Genomic DNA, 7,961 nt, shown 5'->3' on the forward strand with positions numbered 1-7,961 from the left:
ACATAGCTGACTGGATTAGCAAGCTATGCTAGTGATTACTTCAATGGTCATTGGAATTACATAAGCCGACAAATAATTCTGTTGTGTACTGATGTTGTTCAAATTTAAAATTTTAAGTGAAAATTCAATATCAAAACAAAATCAGTTTGTTATTTGTTATTGTTAAATACGAATCAAGCTATCATTAGCGTAAGTTTTTTTAATTTCGATATTTGGTTAAAATACATCTAATGAATTACCTTCATCTAATTATATATTCAGTGTGCTTAATTGCATGCATTTGTCCCAATATTTGATTTCCTTCCCAATATATTTTTCCTTTAAATAAATAATGAAAATGTTTTTGAAATTATAAGATAATTTCTCATTACACTTTACATGGATACAATATATATTCTAATGGGATATTCGATTTTAATGCAACACTTTGGGTCATATAAAAGATTCTAATGAGTTTTAAATATATTTTCATTATATCACATTCATTCCTATTTAACAAGTGCACATGCTGAAATGTCTGGACTGATTTACCGACCATTGATTTGGTAAACGATAAAGGTTTAAACTACAAAGAGTCACATAAACATCATATTTTTAAAATTTCATGACAATGTGATCATGGTCAATTAAATACTATCAGACAGACATGTACATATCAATTAATCTATACATCAAATATAGTTAACATAGTCTTTATAAAGGTTGTGATAAAACCTGGAAAATATATATTGACAATCAGATTCATTTTTTGTTAAATGTACTGTTTCCAGGGTATAAATAAACTAAAGGGTATAAAAGACCAACATACAAGAACTCTACATTGACCAATGAACCATGAAAATGGGGTTAAGGACAATAAACGTTTTATAAACTTTCAGAATTCATCATGCAGGACATTTGTAACCCCGAAGATGTTCTCCAATTTAGTTTGTCCTCATTATAAAGAAATTAAGCAGGAAAAAAAGATGGAATTAAAAGAAAAAGTAGAGATTTCTTTCACAGGCACTTGTTTCTGTCAATGTGGGTTTACTATCCATACCAGTACACAAAAAAACACAAGGTAGCTAACGGAAATTTTCAATCTGTTCGCTTCAACCAATATTTTTTTAATTTCCCTTGACTTGTTCACGAATAAAAGTACACCAGTCTTTCGGTAATTGACTTATCTTTACAATGAAACAACTGTCACGTACCTTGAGAATACCCCTCAAACAGAATAACACACTTGAGATGAGAATTATTGACCTTTTTCCAGACCATTGAATTTGTAAGGACTAAACTTCCGGTTAACTTAGGAAGTGAATATAACTGTGCAATCTCATTGGTTTAATTCATCTGGTTACCTGTTTATTTATACTAGTTACCAGTAACCAGAAAAATGTGACCAATGGGATTGTACAGTTATATTCTGTGTTGTATTAAAAGTGTTTGGACTTTTGATTTTGCCTTTCGATTTTTGATTTTCCTTTTTGAATTTTCCTCAGAGTTCGGTATTTTTGTGTTTTTACTTTTCACTTCCTAAGTTAACCGGAAGTAAAGTCCTTACAAATTCAATCATCACAACTCATATTATATAAATAATTATGGAACTGTAAATGAGAGTCATAGTGATTCAGAAAGTAGATGTGATTATGAAAATCAATGGTTTCAAGATACGTCTCCGGACAATACTCAAACTGTTACTCATTCGAATCTTATTGATGTATTAGCGTCAGACAACCAAGTAAGGACAAATTGTGATTCACAAAGTAATCAACCTAGGGACTATTTGGGACAAAATTTATATTTCCAAAGTAATAACATTGCCAAAACTTTACATGGAAATAATTTTTTATGGAAAACAAGCCTCAGTGTCCAACCGACATAATGGAACAATTAAATCATGAAAGTAGAGAGGATGATAAAAAGAAAGAACTTAATATTTTAACTTTTAATTGTAAAAATATACAAACATGCGGTATGTTTTTTGATGAACTTTTTAAATCAACAGATATATTTTTAATTCAAGAACATTGGCTGTTTAATTTTCAACTGAATTTACTTAATGAACTTCATCAAAATATTTGTGGAATTGGAAAAGCGGTCGATGATAAAGATCCAATAAATCCAACCAATTTACCTCGTGGTTATGGGGGAACAGGAATTTTATGGAGAAAAGACCTTGACAATTTTATTAATCTGTTAGATATTGGAAACGATAGAATTTGCTGTGTTGAACTTTTAGGATCTTCAAAGCTACTCCTAGTATCTGTTTATTTACCATGTAAAGGAACACCATCTGACTCATTAGAATTTTATAACTGTATAGACCAACTACATGAAATCGTTCAAAGTTATAGCGACTCTCACTCTATTATAATTGGTGGCGATTTTAACGAAAATATTTTAAGTAAAATAGATACGAGAAGAAACAAATATTTAGTAGACTTTTTGAATGAAAATAGTTTATATACTGAAGAAAATGGTATTACTTTTGTAAATTGTAGTGGTAAAGGAACTTCAACTATTGACTTTTTACTTTTTAAACAAGATTTTAAAGAGAATGTGATCAGTATGGAAACAATGGACAATGTAGCTACTAACGTGTCTGATCATTTTCCTGTTAAAGCAAAATTGAAATATATCATCAATGCTAAAGAAAAACTGAAATGTTCAAATTCAAATATTCTACCCTCTGGAAAAACTCCATGGAAAAAAATAGATAAAGACGCATATAAAACTTTAGTTGAAAATGGATTAGATAATTTTTCATCATCTTTAGAAAATAAATATGAAGTGGATATTGCTTTTCAAAATATGAACAGTTTACTCTTCAATTCAGCAAAAAGTTGTTGTCCAACTCCTCGAAAAAGATATAGAAAACCAAAATTAAAAGTAATGAATGAAGATATTTCTGGCGCAATTGCAATGAAAAAAAAGGCTTTTTATCAATGGAAGATTAATGGGAGGTCGGAAGATCCAAGGAATGAACTTTATATTCAGAAAAAAGAGACAACTTATAATTTACGTAAACACTGTCGCAAGGCAGTTGCGATGAATAGAATCGATGAAAGAGAAAAAATAATGGAAGCAAATATCAAAAACAAAAATTCATTTTATAGACTTATTAAAAAACAGAGGGGAAGATTAAGTAATCATATAGATGAACTATCTGTAGGAGACACAGTGTATAGTACAGAAAACAACATTTTAAGTGGATGGAAACATCATTTTGAAAATTTAACAAAAAATTCTATTCATGAACATTTTGATAACAAATATCAACAAAAGATCGAACAAGAATATATTGATATAATTGACATTTGTAGAGCTATGTTTCAGCACCAAAGTATTACTGAAAATGAAATAGTAGAAGCTTTGAAGTTATTAAATTTAAATAAATCACCAGATATATTTGGAGTTTCAACTGAAAACTTATTATATGGAGGACAATCTCTTATTTATCACCTTAAAGAACTCTTGGATAGTACTTTTAGACTTTGTTATATACCAGACGAACAGAAATTAGGGATAGTAATTCCGCTCTTTAAGAATAAAGGAAGTTGTAAAGACAGTAAAAATTATCGTGGAATAACAATTACTCCAACATTATCCAAACTCATTGAGGCTGTTTTAAAGATCAGAATTAATCCTGACATTATAAAATATCAAAATCCATTACAACGTGGCTTTACTAAAAGAACAGCACCATCAAACTGCTCTTTTATTATAGAAGAATATCACAAGGAATGTATCGAGTTAAATGATCAAATAATAATAACTATGCTTGATGCAAAATCTGCATTCGATGCTGTTAAACATGCTGGGCTTATCAGAAGATTATATCAAATGAAAATTCCGGAACAATCAATTTTAATTATTGATAATCTATATAAAAATGCTGTTTCTTGTGTTAAATGGAATAATCAAATATCGGACACTTTTAGAATAGAACAAGGCGTAAGACAAGGAGGGACTCTTAGTGCAGACTTGTACAAAATCTATATAAATACACTTTTAGACATTTTAGCTGATTCAGGATATGGAGGCAAAATTGGATCTATTTCTTGATGTGCTCCTACTTGCGCAGATGATTTAGCCATTCTTAGTAACTGTCCGTATGAAACGCAAATTTTAATTGATATGGCCTTTGATTTTAGTAAACGTGAGGCATACTTACTACAACCAGCAAAAAGTTGTGTTATACAGTCTAAATCACGTCACCATGAGAAAGTAAATGAAAATTTTTGGAGTTTAGGCAATTCTGTTCTTCCAACTTCTAATAAAGCAACACATATAGGAATATGTCGTACAGACGATGATTCATGTAAAGCAACAATAGATGAGAATTTAAAGAAAGCAAGAAGGACACTATATAGTTTAATGGGGGTTGGACTTTATGGCGAAAATGGACTAGATCCACAAACTTCAATGTCAATAATGAATACTTATATTATACCGATAATGTTTTATGGATTGGAAATAGTAATCCCTAGAGGAAGATGTTTAGAAACTTTAAATATCCAATTTAAGAAGTTCTTGAAACAATTGTTATCTTTACCAAAAACAGTAGCAGATCCTGCTATATATATGATTTCTGGGATGTTACCTGTAGAAGCTCAAATAGATGTAAAAATTTTAACTTTTTATGGAAATATTACTAGACAAGGAAAAAATTCTATTGAATGGCAACTAGCGGAAAGGCAATTAAATGTTAAATCTATTAATAGTAATAGTTGGTTTAGTTTACTGAGGAAAATATTTTTGAAATATGAACTTAATGATCCTGCACAATACTTAGTTAATCCAATTAGTAAATACCAATGGAAAAGGGAAATAACTTCCAAAGTTCAAAAATTCTGGATTGAGAAGATACTGAATCAAGCAAAACTTTATACCAGTTTAAGATACTTATCGTTGATATATAAACCAGGACAATGTCATCCTATTGCAAATACAAATACTATGAATTCAAGGGAAATTATTAGAATTCCTACAAAATTGAAAATAGCTACTGGGAGTTACATTCTGCAAACAGTTAGAGCCAAGTTTAAAAGTAATACAGAACTGTCTATATGCAAACTGTGTAATGAAACAGAAGAAACTTTACTACATTTCTTATTAACGTGTAAAAGTTTAGAAGATATCAGAAAACCAATTTTGGAAGATTTAATTAATTCCTGTAGTGAAGAACTAGCTGCTTTTAATATGAAAGGTGAACATTTTGACATTTTACAACTGATCATAGATCCCTTTAATTACATGACAATGTTAAGAAATGAAAAAGTTTTTAAAGTGATACAGAACATTATAGATCCAAAATGTAGGCGATTATGTTACAATCTCCATTGTGAAAGATATAGACTGTTGCAATTAGATGATATAAAGAAAAAGAAAAGAAAGTAACATTTTATGAATCCTAAGTGTCAATTGGTTGTCTACTCTTAAACAGTGATATCTTTAGATAAATATTTTTAGATTTTAAAATATTTAATGATTTGATGATATTGACATTAAGTCCAATTTTATCGTCAAGAATATGATGAACAATGTAAATAGTGTATAGTGATATTGGTGGAAGATATTTTTATTCATGATGTGAAAAACCAATACTCGGAAGAGGTGTGCCTACATTGGCAGAATATATATTACAGATTACAGATTACAGAATGGTCTGGAAAAAGGTCAATAATTCTCATCTCAAGTGTGTTATTCTGTTTGAGGGGTATTCTCAAGGTACGTGACAGTTGTTTCATTGTAAAGATAAGTCAATTACCGAAAGACTGGTGTACTTTTATTTGTAAACAAGTCAAGGAAATTAAAAAAATATTGGTTGAAGCGAACAGATTGAAAATTTCCGTTAGCTACCTTGTGTTTTTTTTTTTGTACTGGTATGGATAGTAAACCCACATTGACAGAAACAAGTGCCTGTGATTCCTTTGCAATATTATATTAGAATGAAAGATAATCTCATCTGTTTATCAAGAAAATGCAAGGATTACAAAGAATGTAGTTATCTGTCTATTTTAACTGCTAAGTTTGAGGAGTTCAACCCTAGGGTATACAACTATATGATGATATCTTTAATTACTCAAAAAGTATTTCTGCATCATCAATAGATTATAAGAGAAACAGGTCTGCAACTTTATACTTAAATAAAATTGAGAATGGAAATGGGGAATGTGTCAAAGAGACAACAACCCGACCAAAATAAAAAAACACAACAGCAGAAGGTCACCAACAGGTCTTCAATGTAGCGAGAAATTCCCGCACCCGGAGGCGTCCTTCAGCTGGCCCCTAAACAAATATATACTAGTTCAGTGATAATGAACGCCATACTAATTTCCAAATTGTACACAAGAAACTAAAATTTAAATAATACAAGACTAACAAAGGCCAGAGGCTCCTGACTTGGGACAGGCGCAAAAATGCGGCGGGGTTAAACATGTTTGTGAGATCTCAACCCTCCCCCTATACCTCTAACCAGTGTAGAAAAGTAAAAGCATAACAATACGCACATTAAAATTCAGTTCTAGAGAAGTCCGAGTCTGATGTCAGAAGATGTAACCAAAGAAAATAAACAAAATGACAATAATACATAAATAACAACAGACTACTAGCAGTTAACTGACATGCCAGCTCCAGACTTCAATTAAACTGACTGAAAGATTATGATTTCATCATATGAACATCAGGCACAATCCTTCCCGTAAGGGGTTTAGTATCATACCATCATAACATATATGAGAAGAACATAACCCGTGTCATGCCAACAACTGTTTTTAGAATAAATGTGTTTAGTTCCGACGCAAAGACCTTATCAGTGACTCAATATTAACGCCAAAATATGCAATCTTTAATGACTTGACAACAGTATCGTAATTATATCCCTTCTTAATAAGTCTATTCAAAGGTTTTGTAAGTTTATGAGGTGAATACTGACACCTTTGTGCTTTATAAAGAATATTTCCATAAAAAATTGGATGTGAAATACCTGAACGTATAAAAAGTCTGCATGTTGAGCTATATTTACGAATGATGTCTTTATACCGATGATAAAATTTAGTAAATGTTTTGACTAGTTTGTGATATCGAAAACCCTGGTGTAATAATTTTTCAGTAATACATAAATTTCTCTCGTTAAAATCTAAAACATTGTTACATACACGAGCGAATCGTACAAGTTGAGATATATAAACACCGTAAGATGGTGACAAGGGAACGTCACCATCTAAAAACGGATAATTAACGATAGGAAATGAAAAATCATCCCTTTTATCATAAATTTTAGTATTCAGCTTTCCGTTAGTGATATAGATATCAAGATCGAGGAAAGGGCAGTGGTCATTGTTAGTATTAGCTTTATTTAAAGTGAGTTCACCAGGATAAATTTCATTAATATACATACTGAAGTCGTCATTATTGAGAGCCAAAATATCATCCAAATATCTAAAAGTATTATTAAATTTGTTTATCAGATGTTGTTTTGATGGGTCTTTGCTTATTTTTGTCATAAATTGTAACTCGTAACAATACAAAAAGAGGTCCGCAATAAGTGGTGCACAGTTAGTCCCCATTGGAATTCCGATAATCTGACGATATACGGAATCCCCAAAGCGAACAAAAATGTTATCTAGTAAAAATTCAAGGGCATATATAGTATCAAAGCATGTCCAATTAACATAGTTTTTTTGTTTATTGCTACTAAAAAATGACCTAAAAGAGTTTGAACATATATATTCACATTCTGATTTTTTGAATGCCCATTTAATTAGATGTGTGAATTTTTTCTTAATGAGAATGTGAGGCAATGTGGTATACAGGGTAGAAAAATCAAAACTTTGAACAGATTCAAAATCACCAATATAAGCATGCAATTTATCAAGTACTTCCAACGAGTTCTTGACACTCCAAAAGTAATTTATTCCACTATTTTCGAAGGCCTTATTTGAACAATTTATTATAAGGTTTTTAATTGTACC

The sequence above is a fragment of the Mytilus trossulus genome, chromosome 6, assembly GCF_036588685.1.
Source record: "Mytilus trossulus isolate FHL-02 chromosome 6, PNRI_Mtr1.1.1.hap1, whole genome shotgun sequence".
Taxonomy (NCBI): Eukaryota; Metazoa; Mollusca; class Bivalvia; order Mytilida; family Mytilidae; genus Mytilus; species Mytilus trossulus.